The sequence below is a fragment of the Propithecus coquereli genome, unplaced genomic scaffold, assembly GCF_000956105.1.
Source record: "Propithecus coquereli isolate 6110/MARCELLA unplaced genomic scaffold, Pcoq_1.0 Scaffold16, whole genome shotgun sequence".
Lineage (NCBI taxonomy): Eukaryota > Metazoa > Chordata > Mammalia > Primates > Indriidae > Propithecus > Propithecus coquereli.
In genome coordinates this window covers 11,198,631-11,213,668 of record NW_012140524.1, presented here as the reverse complement: position 1 = coordinate 11,213,668, position 15,038 = coordinate 11,198,631, and the positions used below count along the sequence as shown (strand labels likewise).

At 39.0% G+C, this 15,038-nt stretch overlaps 1 protein-coding gene and 1 pseudogene across 1 annotated transcript in view; one reads left to right on the top strand and one right to left on the bottom strand.

Annotated features, from left to right (window-relative positions):
• The window catches only part of ST8SIA1 (ST8 alpha-N-acetyl-neuraminide alpha-2,8-sialyltransferase 1), a 172,929-nt gene that overhangs the window by 56,963 nt on the left and 100,928 nt on the right, over nt 1–15,038 (bottom strand). The gene's annotated exons all lie outside the window — the stretch shown is intronic.
• LOC105807528 overlaps nt 1–15,038 on the top strand; it is a 71,573-nt pseudogene that overhangs the window by 55,088 nt on the left and 1,447 nt on the right.

The window sequence follows — 15,038 nt, the reverse complement described above, 5'->3', positions numbered from 1 at the left end:
TTTCTGAAATAACATACTTTTTTCCTGAGATACATTCTTGAGATGTTCTCTGAGTGAAGGTCTATCGGTGGTAAATAATCTCTCATGTTTTTATTGAAACAACTATTGAAAAATAGTTTGCTGTGTACACATTTCTATGTTTCCAGTTTCTTCTCAGCACTTAGAAGATATTTTTCACTGCATTCTGACTTCCATTTTTACTGTTAGAGGAAGTCTATTTTTAGTATAATTATCATTCTTTTGCAGGTGATCTTTCTTTTCTTTCTGGCTGCTTTTAAAAGTTTTTTATTATCTTAGTTCAGTTTCACTAAAATTGTCCAGGTTCGCATTTTTTAAAATTTAATTGAACATGTTTGATACTTCGTATTTCTTATATTTATGGATTACGCTATTCATGAGTTCTGAAAAAGTCTCAACCCTTCTCTCTATTGCATAGTCCCACAATTCCAAATTAATGTAGTTCTTCTCATTCTATCCTTGCTTCTTTGTCTTGCTTTCAGATTTTTTATACCCTCCTATCTGGAAAATTATTTGTTCTTTCAGTTCACCAATTCTCTCTTCAGTTATGTCTAATCTGATCTCTGTCCATTTCAACAATTATATTTTTCATTTCTAAAAGTTCAATTTGGTTCTTTTTCAAGTCTACTTAGTTAATTTTGATATTCTCTTATTGGCTTCTCGCTTTTTTTTCCCAATAAAGATTTCATATTTAGATATACACACACACACACACACACACACACACACACACACACATGCTTTTTGTCTCAGAGGTCTCTCACTATTGATGGTGTGTGTGCATTTTGAATGTTTTCTTATGAGCTTACATTTGTTTAAACATAATATATGGAGATTCTAAGAATTTTCCTCCAGAAGAAATTTGTGTTTACTTCTGTTGGAAACCAGGGGCTACTACTGACCTGGGACCACATTAGGTTCCTTCTCAGGGCTTAATATGAGACACACACTTACATGGTGAGTCCAGGGCTTGATCTCCTATTCTAAGTTTTGGTATCTGAATTTTATAGTTCACAATGCTTGGCCTGGTTTTAGTTCCCTGATTTTGTGTTTTGCATTTTGTGTTTTTTATTGGGGAGATATGCAGATACCCTTGGAGATTTCCCTAAATTTGATGAGTCCAAAAATGCATTTAAAAATATGTTTTGCCCAAGAACAAAATGTATTGCAACAGGAGAGTCCTCCTGAGTAGCTATTTCGGATATGAATCAGAATAGCTTCTACCGGATGCAGTTACATTATCTTATTTGTAAATGTCTCTCGACAACCCTCAAAGTAAATAATTTTATTCCCAATTGATAGATGGGAGGTTAAGTAACTAAAGTTACATAGCTAGTAAGTAGAAGAACCTACTGGCACTGGAATTTGAAAACAAATCTGTTCAAAGCCCAAACCCGAGTTCTTCACCAGTACGTAATACCGCCCTCAGACACAAACTCCACAGATTCACATCCTTTTAAGGGGTATCTCTTTTCTGTCTCTTATTTGCTATCTTAGTTCCACTTTTAGCATCTGCCTCTAATTCCCTTATATTGATGCAGATGTTAGAATGAATGGCTATCAATGACTGTTAAGCCTTGACGCAAACACTGATAAGCTGCTCTCAGTTTCGAAAAAGCCAGGCAGACGGCAGGAGAGATGTGGAAGTTTTAGCAACACATGTTGAGACATGAGTCATACACAATTTTAAAGAGAAATCGCTATAACCTTTTTGAACCATTATCTTCCTCAAAGCTCAAATTATTCTTTAAAAAAAAAAAGCACATAAATAACATAAACAATTGTTCTCCCTGCTATTACCTCTACATTCCCAATTTCCTCTCATAAAATTAGAGGCAATAACCATTGGATAAAATCTCTTCCACCTGTATAAGAAGAGATTACTCAGGTTATACTCAATATTGGGAACCTCAAATGAATACTGGGGTCTCATATCAAATCCTCCTAGTGAATTAACCTTTTAAAATTAACAAATTTTAACTCCACCATGATTTTCACTCCATTTGTTCTAAAAGCTTTTGTTTCCCAATTCATGTCAACTTTTTAGAAAAGAGTAACTGAAGTTTTCCCAGCTAAGCAAGCATTCCATTAATACCATTTTAAAATATTTGTTATTAAATAACTCATCTCATCTCTTAGCTCAAATGTGTAAGAACATTTTAATTGACTCCCCCCAAATCATTAAATTTCCTTTTAATAGACAATTTAAACCAGAAATTCAATTTGGGGAAGATTTTTAGATATTTTTTCATTTATTCATTCATTCCATAACATTTACTGTGCATGTCCTGTGTGCCAAACAACATGCTGGGTCTCGAGAGCACAAATAAAAGAGTCTTGACCTCAAGCTGCTCACATCTATGCTATTTCCTCTATTATCCCTAAACGCAAACACACAATGCTGCTGCTCGTTTTTAAGTAGCTAGAAATAGTAATCGTTTCCCAAGCTGGTTAGCCTCAAAGTTAAAAAAGCAATTCCTAATGTCATAATAGGACAATCAATTAAGTTTCAGTTTTTATCTTTCAATAATCATTTGCCGAAATACATATTGTCCCTGGGAATATCATGAGCTCCTGTTATGGGCAAAATGGCTTGTTGAGTTATCAACTCTATTGAAAAATTGAGAAACAAGCTTTGAGAACTCTGCTTTACATTATGTTGCCATAGAATGACACAGTTTAATCCAGTACATTTTAAACCTTTTGTGAGTAATGGATCCCTTGGAAAATCTGATGAAAAACGTAGACATGCATACACATGAAATTTTTTAATAAACTTTGGAAGGGTTCCCTGAAATTTATAAAAGCCCTTCCATGGATGCCAAGACCATGGGTATGTCTGCTGACTCTGAGCAACTTCAGAGTCCCATCTCATTCAACTTTGTATTTCCTGTCCCAGAGTAGATTTCAGGAAATATTTGTTGGCTCCCATTTTAATCTTCCTCCTCCTCATGAATTTCCGGATCTGCAACTTCCATATGTACACTTTTCTAAAATTTATTTGCTCAAGACTAATATGACAGTCTAAAGAACTCTCTCTTCCCGAACTCTACTTTCACAATTTTTATTTTTCCACTTCATAAAAGAAAGTCATACCTCCTATTATCCCAAATATCATAATGATGCATTTCCCTAGAGGGTAAAAACTGCCAGGCCACCAAACAAAGAAACATTTCCAAAATACATAGCTTCTAAGGGAATACCCTCTGATAAAAAGAAAAAATATCTTTAGAGTAAATAGAAAGGGGCTGTGCCTTACTTTATCCAGGGGACAAACTCTTGGCAATTCCCCATACTTTATGTATATGGTGAATAATTAGATTTCAGAAGTAAGATGATTATATTAGGTTACATCATAACACTTCTTTGAATTAAAAAGGTAGTCCATCTTTTCCGATAGAAAGTTAACTTAATAAATAAATTTGACAAAGAGAAACTGCCTTTGCCATGAGGACATGTACCCTCAAAAGAGCTAAATCCACACTTCTGAGATTTTGACAATATATATTTAAAGCAAATACATAATATATAATGTCCTGCAAATCCATACTTGGCAACAACTTAACCTATGCCAAAAAATTAGATAAATTAAAAATAACCAAGGAAATGATGGGTTTTTAAAAATTCTTTCAAAAGGCATTTGAACAAAAATGTTTGAAGAATAATGAGTTAGAGATGGTATGTTGATGAAGGGTAACCCCATGTAGAGACCCTGTCTGCCTTCCACTTATAAAACCCAGCAAAGAAAGAAAAAGAACAGTAACAAGGAGTTTAAAGATCCAACAGACCCTGCTGCCATATTAAAACAACGTCTCTTCTCCTTGCCCACAAAAATACATTCAGAGGATGAAAGTGATGGCAAAGCCCTTTTAAATCTTATGTCCCAGGAACCCTGATTAATCTTTTTATTCTGGGTGCTGTCAAGAAGAATGCACTCTAAATAAAATATCCAAACACAGGCTCCTTGGGATACAGCAAAGCTCCTGCTTACTGAGAATATCTTTCAGATACAACAATAAATATTACCTTCTCTAACTTTATTTTTGTTATCATAATTATGTGTGCTTCTCATATATACCTACATTTAATTTTTCGCAAACCTGTTTTATGCTGTCACTGATATTTTCTGAGAGAATTTTATAATGAAAACTCATAGTGCTTATAACTCTCAATAGAATATTTTTATGAAAATCAAGGTTTTGGAGGACAGCTATGAAAATGGGTAGTACTTAGCATTTTTACTGCACATCTTTGCCCAGTGAATTTAATTTTTAGTCACATGGCGTGCAAGATAACTGCTGATGTGTTGGGTTTGCACAGCTTTGAGAGAAGGCTATAAGATATGAATAAAACATCTCTAATATAAATGAGATAACCTTCTACTATAGAAATACATACTGCCTTTCCCATTTCAATTTTATTTCTTCCATTTTAGTGTGCCATTCTAGAATAATACTATCATCTATATTTTAATTTTCACATATAAGTGTTTGCACTATTTAAACCACCCTGATTGCGTATCCTGCTAGCCACTTGGGAGAAGAGGCTATGAATGTAGTATAAGCTATATTTAACCAAAAGCTTCCAGCACTTGATATCTGTTTGATCCCTTCTATAAAATTAAAAGTTGATAATACTTGGGTGAAAACATTGTCTATGTTCCAATTTTAAGACAGAACTTTACATCACTTATAGTGGTGCTGATAAAGTTTTAACTGTATTTCTATTCAAGTCTTTTTATCAATCCTCATGTTCAAGACACTGAGATCCCTTTTATATAGAATGTATATTCTAGTATATGTCTTTGGAACTCAATTTGGTTAAAAAAGACAACGGAGAACCTCTAATGTTAAGTATAAGTTTTATAGTCATCCATTGCTTAGAATACTTTTTCTTACTTTGTTGTAAAATATGTATACAGAAGAGTGCATCTAACAAATAATTACGAAGTGTATATCCATGTTACACCAGCCAGGTCGAGATAAAGATCACATCCAGCAATCTAGATGTCCCCATTATTCCACACCTGAACGCAACGCTCTTCCCACCTTGAGAAGTGACCATTTGCTGTTCTTTAGTTTTACTTACTATGTAAATGTCCCTAAACCATATTGTTAATTGGTCTTATTTTTAACTTTATATGGAATATAACTGTGTTTTTTTGACTCACTTCTTTTTCTCAACACTAAGTTGGCAAAATTCATCCATTTTCTTGTGTGTATACTTCTTTGCTATAAAGCATTCCATCATGAACATATCCCAATTTATTAATATTTATTCATTCTACCACTGATGCACTTTCAAGTATTTTTAGTTTTTAGCTACTATAATTATTATACATTTATCTTTTATAATTAATTCTGTTTTTCTCTAGGATATATACCTAGGAATGGAACTGCTAGAGCATAGGGTATGCGCATCAAAATGCATTTCAAAGTAGTTATAACCATATTTACCCCCAACCAGTATACATGTAATATGATCATTTCTGTTGCACCACAGCCTTACCAATGGTTGGTGGTATTTTTGCCAATCTAGTGGATGCAATGATATATCTCATTAGGGTTTTTTTTTTAATGATGTTAACTTTTATTGGGTTGATCTAAGGGATTAATGAGATGATAGATAAAAACCATTAAAACACTTAGCACACAGAATTCACTTAATTATAGTAGCATGTGCACGACAGTAATTTTTATGTCATTTCTGACATCTGTTGTCTCCACGAATTAGAAGCTGCTAATTATTTTCCAAGTTTTGGAGATTGCTATAGCCTGAAAGTTTGTCCCCGCCAAATTCCTAGGTTGAAATCCTAACCCCCAAGGTGATGGTTTTAGGAGATCAGACCTTCGGGAGGGTAAAGCCATCATGATTGGGATTAGTGTCCTTATAAAAGAGACCTCAGAGTGCTAGCTCTTCCCTTCTGCCATATGAAGACATGGTAAGAAGGTATCTGCTTTGAACCAGGAAGTGGGTCTTCACCAAATACCAAATCTGCCAGTGCCTTGATCTTAGACTTCCCAGTCTTCGAAACTGTCAGAAATAACTTTCTGTTGTTTATAAGCTATTCAATTTATGGTATTTTACTTTATAATAGCTAAAACAAACAAAGACAGAGAATATGATTCAAAGTTCTCTATATTTACAACCATGAAGTTACTGTTTGAAGGAACCCTAGACCCTCATGGATACCATGACCAGCTTATAAGCTGATTTGATAGGCTGTAAGAATTGCCAAGGGGCCGCCTAGAGACAGTCGTGCATCCTGCACTGGTTTTCCTTCTAGTTGCAGTGTAGTATTAATGCAGGATTATGTGCAGGATTATGTGTGTACATTTAAAAATTTACTTGAAAAGTAATCCACGATTTAAACATTATACCGTCGTCTAACGCCTAAAGAATTACCGTTTCCCCCGCATTTGTTCCCACATAATGTAGCTAGACATTTGTATGTTCATCTTTGGCATAAACAAGAATACCACCCACTATTTTATATAACAGTGACAGAGGATTGTGGGAATCCTTGTTAATTAAGTCATTCTTCAAGAAACCTATGCTCCTCGAGAATGCAATAGCTTGGTGATTTAAATGATGCTTCTAAGAAGAAACATGTGGCACTCGTTACCCGCAGTAACCTACCAGCCAATCAATTCTGTGCTTCCAGCGTACCACGTTCAGTTCTAGAAAGTTTGCTGCGCTCACACTTAATGACTGGCTAGTAGAGGCTGACAATGGGTCGCTTTAGGCTGACGTTGTTTCTCTATACATTCCATGTATTATTTGAGGATTTGAACCTAGATTTCGTGGAGAGGCAAGGCGAAAAACAGAAAAATCGTACCTGCTTGGGGGTCGAAGCAGCTGCTGGGGGCTTCGCCCTCTTGCAAGGAGGGTGAAGCGCCCCCACCTGCTTCCACTTCTGAGGGTAGGCAGAGAAGTCCCCAAGTACAGTGGAGAAGTCTCCGGGTACACTTTCGCAGATCCAGTCCACACTGACTTAGCTTGTTGGACTGTCTGGAGCTCTCCATAAGCGCCCCAGCGCTGGCAACTTCCTAGATAAGCTGCTAAGGAATTTCAAATGGACCACTCTTCACCCAGAGCTGGCACTAACACATCCAAAAAGACATAGCAGCTGATACGTCTCTAGATTCCCGTTGTCCTATATGCTTGAATACATTTGATAATGTATCTTACTTAAATAGCTGCTTACATAAGTACTGTTTTCGCTGTATACGGCAGTGGTCAAAAATCACAGCTGAGTGTCCACTATGTAAGCAGCCCTTTGGTTTTATTTTCCACTCTGTGAGGGCAGATGATGACTTCAAGGAGCATGTCCTAAGGGCTTCATATGATGGTTCTGCTGTTCCACATCGCTCCCATACAACCATGACGAGGGAACTCAATGTTTCTGTACCTAGGGGTGCCGCGAACAGAAGAACAACAACTCCACCAGATACTGGAGTTCTATTTGAATTCTTAGGCAATTCAACAAGCGGTAGAGATGTGGCAATTCCTGAGTTACTGAGTCGGTTTGCAATAGCGAGGCCAACTACTGCCCAGGAAATACCTTTGCCGACAGTTGAGGAACAAGCTATTATTAACTTTAGACGAGCTCTCTATCGTGCTGGTGCTCGAGTTATAAGTGTGGAAGAGGGTGGCCGCTATAGGGCAGTTCAGCTGAATTTTTCCATAGAAATCCAGCTTCACTGGGCAGATTAGTGCCCTGGATAAGATGGGAACTTAGAGTTCTTTTAGGAGCTCGTGAATCTTCAGTGGATATCATCCAGCACATCATCATGACTAATGTTACTCACTATGATTCGGAGAGCCAGGCATTTGTGTCTGATTTAAGACCATTTTTACTTAATCTAACTGAGCATTTTGTACATGAATTGATCAGTTTTGCTCAATCTCCTTTGAACATGGCAGATTTTGACCAACGTGCTGATTATGATTACCCTTCGTCTTCCAATGAGGAAGGCAGCTGTTCTGACTCTTCAGTCATAACAATATCTTCAGATGAGTCTGAGACCCAAGAGCTAGATATTGATGTAGCCACTGTTAGTCAGGCACCATGGGATGATCAAACACCGGGACCATCTTACACAAGCTCAGAGTAGGTACATATTGCTATGTCTTCCCTTTTAAATGCTTCTGATGGTTCAGATGAAGAACTGGTCACAGGGGGAGCCATGTCTCAGATACAAGGAGTACAAACCACTGAGACTTAAATAATGACAGTGATTCTTCTTAAGATGATTGTGTCATTGGGTTTGTTAAACCACTAGCTGAGAGAATCCCAGAACTTGTTGAACTGTCTTCTAATTCTGAGGAGTTACGTACTCAGGAGGAAATGGAGACAGTGGAGACCCAGGAACAAGACCAACCTTCCAGTTTTGGTGCTAGTGATCTTCGTAGATGTTCATCTCCGCTCTCTCTCCTTGCAACCGAAGAGGAAATAAATGCAGGTCAATCTGATTCATCAAAGGAGGAAGAGGAACCATCTACACCGTCATGGCCTAGAGTTTTGAGGTCATCTTTGAGCGGAGACAGAGTATATTCTCCATACAGCCACAAATATAGAAAAAGGGCAAGATCAAGAAGTTCAGATTCAAGTTCCCAGAATAGAAGTGAGTATGATAACAATCCTAGAAAGCATCCTGGGAAGAAAAGAATGAAAAGCAAAAGATCCAGAAGTAGGGAAAGTAGCCCTAGAGGGAGAAGAGACAAAAAGAGATCCAGAACTAGAGATATCAGTTTGTCTAGTAGCAGCCAAACTCTATCTCTAAGTAGTGAAAGCACAAACAGATCACAAGCTCAAAGTAGTGATCACGGTAAAAGAAGGTCATGGAGCAGAAGTGGAGATCAATATCGTTTCAGAAATGATGATGGACGCAGATATACATGGGACAGGGATGACTACGAATCATCCTGTAAGATGTTACAGGAGGAGGGCTCTGTCCAGTGCTCATTATTCCAGCCAATCTTCAAGTCCAGCCTTAAGGCCTGAACCAGCACGCTCCTTTACTTTCATTTTAGCTAAGTCAAACTTAACAATCTTTTCTCAATGTTTGGTTTTTGTTTAAGAAATCACAAGGCCTATGTAATCTTCTACAAGTTTACTTGTTTTTCTTTTAAAAGTTAGGTCTTAACCACCTGAAAATATATTTTGGTATAAGTTATGAGGTAGAGGTCTAATTTAACTTTTTCCAATACAGGTACCTAATTAGGTCCCAGTATCATTTCTGAAAAGTTTATCCTTTTCTCACTGATCTACAATATGACATCTATCATATATGTATATATACACATCTATATATGGAATTGTTAATATTTGGGGGCATCCTATTCTGTTTCACCAGTCAGTTGGTTTATCCCTGCACCAGAGCCATATTACCTTAATTATAATAGCTTTATAATATCTTAACATCTGATAAAGCAACCCTTCCAATCATTTTTTCATCAAGAGCTTCTTTGCCATTCTTGACTCTTTGCATTTCTACATAACTTTTAAAATCAACTTATCAAGTTTTACACACACAAACACATGCATGAACTATTAGGGTTTCTATTGGAAGTTCAATGAATCTGTGGATTAGTCTGGGGATATCTAATGCCTTTACAATACTGAGTCTTTCAATCATGGGCATGTTACGTTAATATATCTAACCAGGTTGTCTAAAATGTCTCTCAATAAAATTTCATAATTTTTTTCCATAGAAGACTTGCTTTCTTCTTTAATTATCAAATATATCACATTATTTGCTGCTGATTGCCTTCTTCTACAATGAAATAGAAATTTGAAAAATTTCATTTCTAGTGTAAATAAAATTATTTTTCTTATTTCACAAAATGGAACTGCTGTATGCATGCTGATTTGAACAGAAACTTTGTTACACTGCATACCTTTTTTAAAATGAAGAAACTTTCTTTCACTTTTCCAAAATGATTTATCACCTGTGAAAACTCTACTGTCTCCTTGTGCAATACAAGGATCACCTAGGAAGATCAGAGGGTGTGATGGTGTGATATTGTAGAATATATGTTTGGTCTTGGACCTCTGTTTCCTGGCATATAACTCCTCAACTTTTTAGAAACTCCACAGTGACATCTTTTTGTACACTAATGATTGATTGATGATTGGCAGCCCCTAGGTAACTTCAGGACTGGGGCTGGTCACCAGAAATACCAAGGCAGGATTAGAGGGCTGGGACTTTCAGCCCCAACCCTGCAGCCGCTGGAGAGGAGGAGAAAGGAGCTGAAGGTTAAGCTGATCATCAGTGGCCACTGGCCAATGGTTTCATCAACTCTGCCTACTCACCGAAGCCTCCATAAAAACATGAAAGGATAGGATTTGGGAGCTCCTGGATAGCTGACTATGTGAAGGTTCCTGGAGGGTTATCCATGCCCCTTCCCCCACACCTTGCCCTATGCATCTCTTCATCTGTATCCTTTGTAATATCCTTTATAATAAACCAGTAAATGTGTTTCCCTGAGTTCTATGAGCTGCTCTAGCAACTAATCGGACCTGAAGAGGGGGTCATGGGAACTCCAACTTGCAGCTGAGTGGTCCGAAGTTCCAGGGGCCCAGACTTGCAACTGGTGGGAAGAGAAGGCTGTCTTGTGGAACTGAGTCTGTGGGATCTCCAGGTAGATAGTGTCAGAGTTGAATGAGAGGACACCCAGCTGGTGTCCACCACAGAACTGACTGTTTGCTTGGTGTGTGGGAAGAAACCCCCACACATTTGGTCACACAAGTCATCTGTGTTGATGTTGTTGTGGTGTGAAAGCAAAGGAAAAACACACTTTGAGTAAGTGGTTTTTCCCCCTGACTCACAATTAGTGTCAGTGCAGTGGGATTTGCTAGAGCAGCCCTGGCTCACGGAAACACGTGGTTTGGGAAGAGAAAGAATAAGAGGGTAGGGGATGAGGAACCTTTGGTTCCTGGGTGGCCATGTGGTCACCCATGGTATAAAACTGCAGCTGTGCTGTGTTCAGTCACTAAAGGTAAAAGTTACCAATGGAATTTAGAGATGGGGGCAGACCCTGCTCCTGAGCAGCTGGCTCAGTGGACACGCAAGGAATTCCAACATAATAAGAAACATTCTAAACACAAGATCCCATCGTTATTGCTATATTTAATAGCTAAAATGAAAGTAAAGAAGCGTGCTGGCTCAGGCCTTAAGGCTAGACCAAGCTCAGTTTTTGGTCTGTCTGAGCTCAGACCACTAGCCTCAAAGCCACTCACAAAGGGGAAAATTATGCCTGGACAACAGAAAGTACCTCTGTGAACTTTGGTCACCAAGAAGGCAGTCAATGTGAGGGAAGAGTAAAACCAATAAACTACGAAACTAAAGGCTATGGTGTGGAGGAATTGTCTCATTTTGTGGATTGGTATCACATGAGTTCCCTGAGGAACCTTTGCTAAAATAGATTGTGAGAGTAACTAATGCAGGAGCAGGGTCTTTGGGTTTAAAAGCTGCATAATGGAGGAACATAACTGGGTTGATGCAGGACCCACAGTTCACTACCGAGCAATTGCAGATGGCTATATGTGATCCAGACACACAGTAGGTTATTCCCAAGTGAACAGCCAGCCCGGAGGATTGGATAACAGCCACTGTAAGGTCTGTTTACCCAGAGAAGGGGGACTGCTTAACTCCCCCAGTGAGTGCCAAGTGGAGCACCCCAGATGAAGCAGCTGATCTGCTTCACAGGCAAGCCACGTGAGACTGGCTTTATGATGACCGGGATAGTCACCCACTGCATGTGCCCATTACCCATGTTATGATGATTAAGGGAGACCCTACTTCATGGGTGCCCCATGTGATGTTGCTCCTACAAAATCAAACAGTTCAAGAAGTCTTATCTGACTGCTATCTCAGCTTTCACATATGGTTCTCACTGATATCAAGGACATTAAAGTGATTAAAAAGAAAATGGGGAGAGACAAAGGAGAGAGTCATGGGACTCATCTCAGCAGGGTGGAAATCTTTAGATGGTTATTGAAACATGGGATGAACATGGCAGACATTGATGGGGCTGGTGCAACACTCTGGAAGATTGGGGGGCCAATGGGACCCCTTCGCTAGCCCCCAACCTTAAAAGGTCCACAAAATGAGTGGACTTGGGGGAGCTCCAGCCATGCAGAGATGGGCTGAATTTAGACATGTTCTTTTTGCGCCCTTTGCAGCACAAAATGTCAACAAGAACTGTTCTGTCAACAAGTGAGAGAGAGAGAGAGAGAGAGAGAGAGAGAGAGAGACGGAGAGAGAGACTGCAGATGGTTATGTCGAAGATCCCCAGGGAGGGCCCTGCACATAGCTGGCAAGGGGATTACACTGGACCAACACCAGTAGCCCTGGGGGTCCATAAACGGCTCCTGACAGGAATAGATACTTATTCCAAACTGGGCTTCACATACCTAGTGGTAGAGAACAACACCCAAAACACTACTAAAAGAACAGAGCAGAAGATATTGTACCAATGTGCACCTCCAGATTACATTTCTTCAGACCAAGGGATGCACTTTACAGCCCATAACATCCGACAGTGGACAAAGAAATACCACGTCAAATAGACATATTATATTACATACCATCTTCAGAGAAATGATTTAATAGAAAATTAGAATGGGTAGTTGAAACATCTGCTATCTAAAGCAAGGGAAGATAAAGGCATGAGAGGCTGGCTTACATGCCTTCATGAGTGTGTGCTCACACTCAACACAAGGGGGGCTAAGGGAGGGTCCCCACTGGATAAATTCCTCCACCCTTCTTGGGTATCTGGGGAAGAGGGAGTGGAGGAGGATGCTGGTGCTAGAAGCAGAGATGGTTCCTAAGCAAGAGACTGTAGCTATACCTTTAAACCTCCATGTCAGAATTCCTGAAGAACCGATAATAGGGTGCATTGTGCCTTCATCCCATCTGGCAAAGTTAGGGCTAATAGTACATGCCACTATGTTGTCTGATGGCCGGGACAGCCCACTGGTTGTGTACCTACCTATGTAACTCCACCCTATATGAATAGGAGTGGATCGGGGGAGGCAACTGCTAGACTAGTACTGTTGTCAGCAACCTGGACCAGCACAATGGCTGTGTCTAACGTCCTTTCCAAAGGTAAAAAAGTTTGGGTAAAAGTAAGAAACAAATGGAGAAAAGGAGAAATAAGAGCTGAGGGTAAAGAAATAAGTTGGTTATACAATGAGGGAAATCCAACATTGTATTAACACCTCCAGAGAGGGCAAGAGAATTGTGCTATCTCTTAGCACAATTATACCAGATGCCCAAAGGGGTGAAGTTATATGTTTGCTGAAACAAGTTATAACTTTGCTCCTTTTCGACCCTGACAAGATTGAATGGAAGTCTGCAAACCTGAGTGGTCTCCCTGGGAGATATCCATGCAATATGACGGACTAGACTAATTATTAATGATGAAACGAGATTCTACTAAATGTGGCAGCATCTTTTGAGTTGTATGTCCTAGTGCAAGGGATCCAGGTTCGAAGACTGGTGGTGGACTGTGATATTGTGAAATATCTATTTGTTTTCCACCCGTTTCCTAGTATACAACTCCTAAAATCCTTAGAAACTCCACAGTGACATCTTTTGTATGCCAATGATTGACCAATGGCTGGAAGTCCCAAGGTTGCTCTAGGATGGGGCTGGTCACCAGAAAGACTAAGGAAGGATTAGAGAGTTGGTGCTTTCAGCCCCATCCCTCAGACCTCCAGGAAAGGGAGAGAGGCTGAAGATTGAGTTGATCACCAATGGCCAGTGGTTTTCATGCCTATATAATGAAGCCTCCATAACAACCTGAAAGGATGGGGTTCAAAGAGCTTCCTTCCATATAGCTGAGGTTCCTGGAGGGTCTTGCACCCAGGCAGGGCATGGAAGCTCCACGCCCCTTCCCCATGCATCTCTTCATCTATATCCTTTGTAATATCCTTTATAATAAATCAGTAAATGTTAAGTGTTTCCCTGAGTTCTGTGGGCCTCTCTAGCAAATTAATCGAACCCAAAGAGGGAGTCGTGTGTTCCCCAACTTGAAGCCAGTCAGTCAGAAGTTTCAGTGGCTGTGTGGGAGGGAGGACTATCTTATGGGACTTAGCCCTCACCCTGTGGGATCTGACACTCTCTCCAGGTAGATGTGTCAGAATTGAATTGGGGGACAGCCAGCTGGTGTCCACTGCAGAATCAATTGCTTGCTTGGTGTGTAGCGAGAAATCTATACGTATTTGGTCACAGAAGTCTTCTGTTTCGATTGTTGTTGTGCGAGAGCAGAGGAAAAAATGGTTTGAGTTTTTTCCTTTCCGAGATGGTCACGGGTTAAGAGCACGGGCTTTGGAATAAGAGAGGTCTGGGAAAAGTCCCAGACCACTTATTAGCAGCTGTGAGTATGAGCAGGTTCCGTGACTTACCACATCACAAGTTTCTTCCGTAAAATACATAAATTGAAATAGTTTCTATCTATAGGATTGTTTTGAGGATTAACTGTGGCAATGCATATAAAGTGCACAGAACGTGGCACAGAGAAATGTTAAATAAATGCTTACCAGTATTTATAATAATGATTCTTGCTTGTCCATGAATTTTTCTTTTTAGTGAACATAAGTCTTAACTGATAGGTTCACTTTCCTCTTCAATATTTAATGTTTGACCCTGTCCTTCATCCATTTGTAGTTATATTTTTTTCCTCAAAAACACAATCTCTTTCTCTCTTTTTCCCTTCTTCATTCCCTCTCTCTCTAACATCTTGTTCTCAATCTTGCTCTAAATATTCCTTTTCACATTTCATTTTAAACCTTATACCAACTCTATATATTTGGGTAGAAAAACAGAATCTTCTGCTCCTGGATATAATACACTTAATGTTTCATTCCTCTCCTCAGAAACATGTGTTCCTTCTTAAAAGTTATTTTATTCCCAAATCTATGGTTATGAAAAATGTAACTTTGGGGGGAAACTGGGTAAAGAGTACACAGGACCTTCTTATGTTTTTTTTTTTATTTTTAAAAAGTTTAA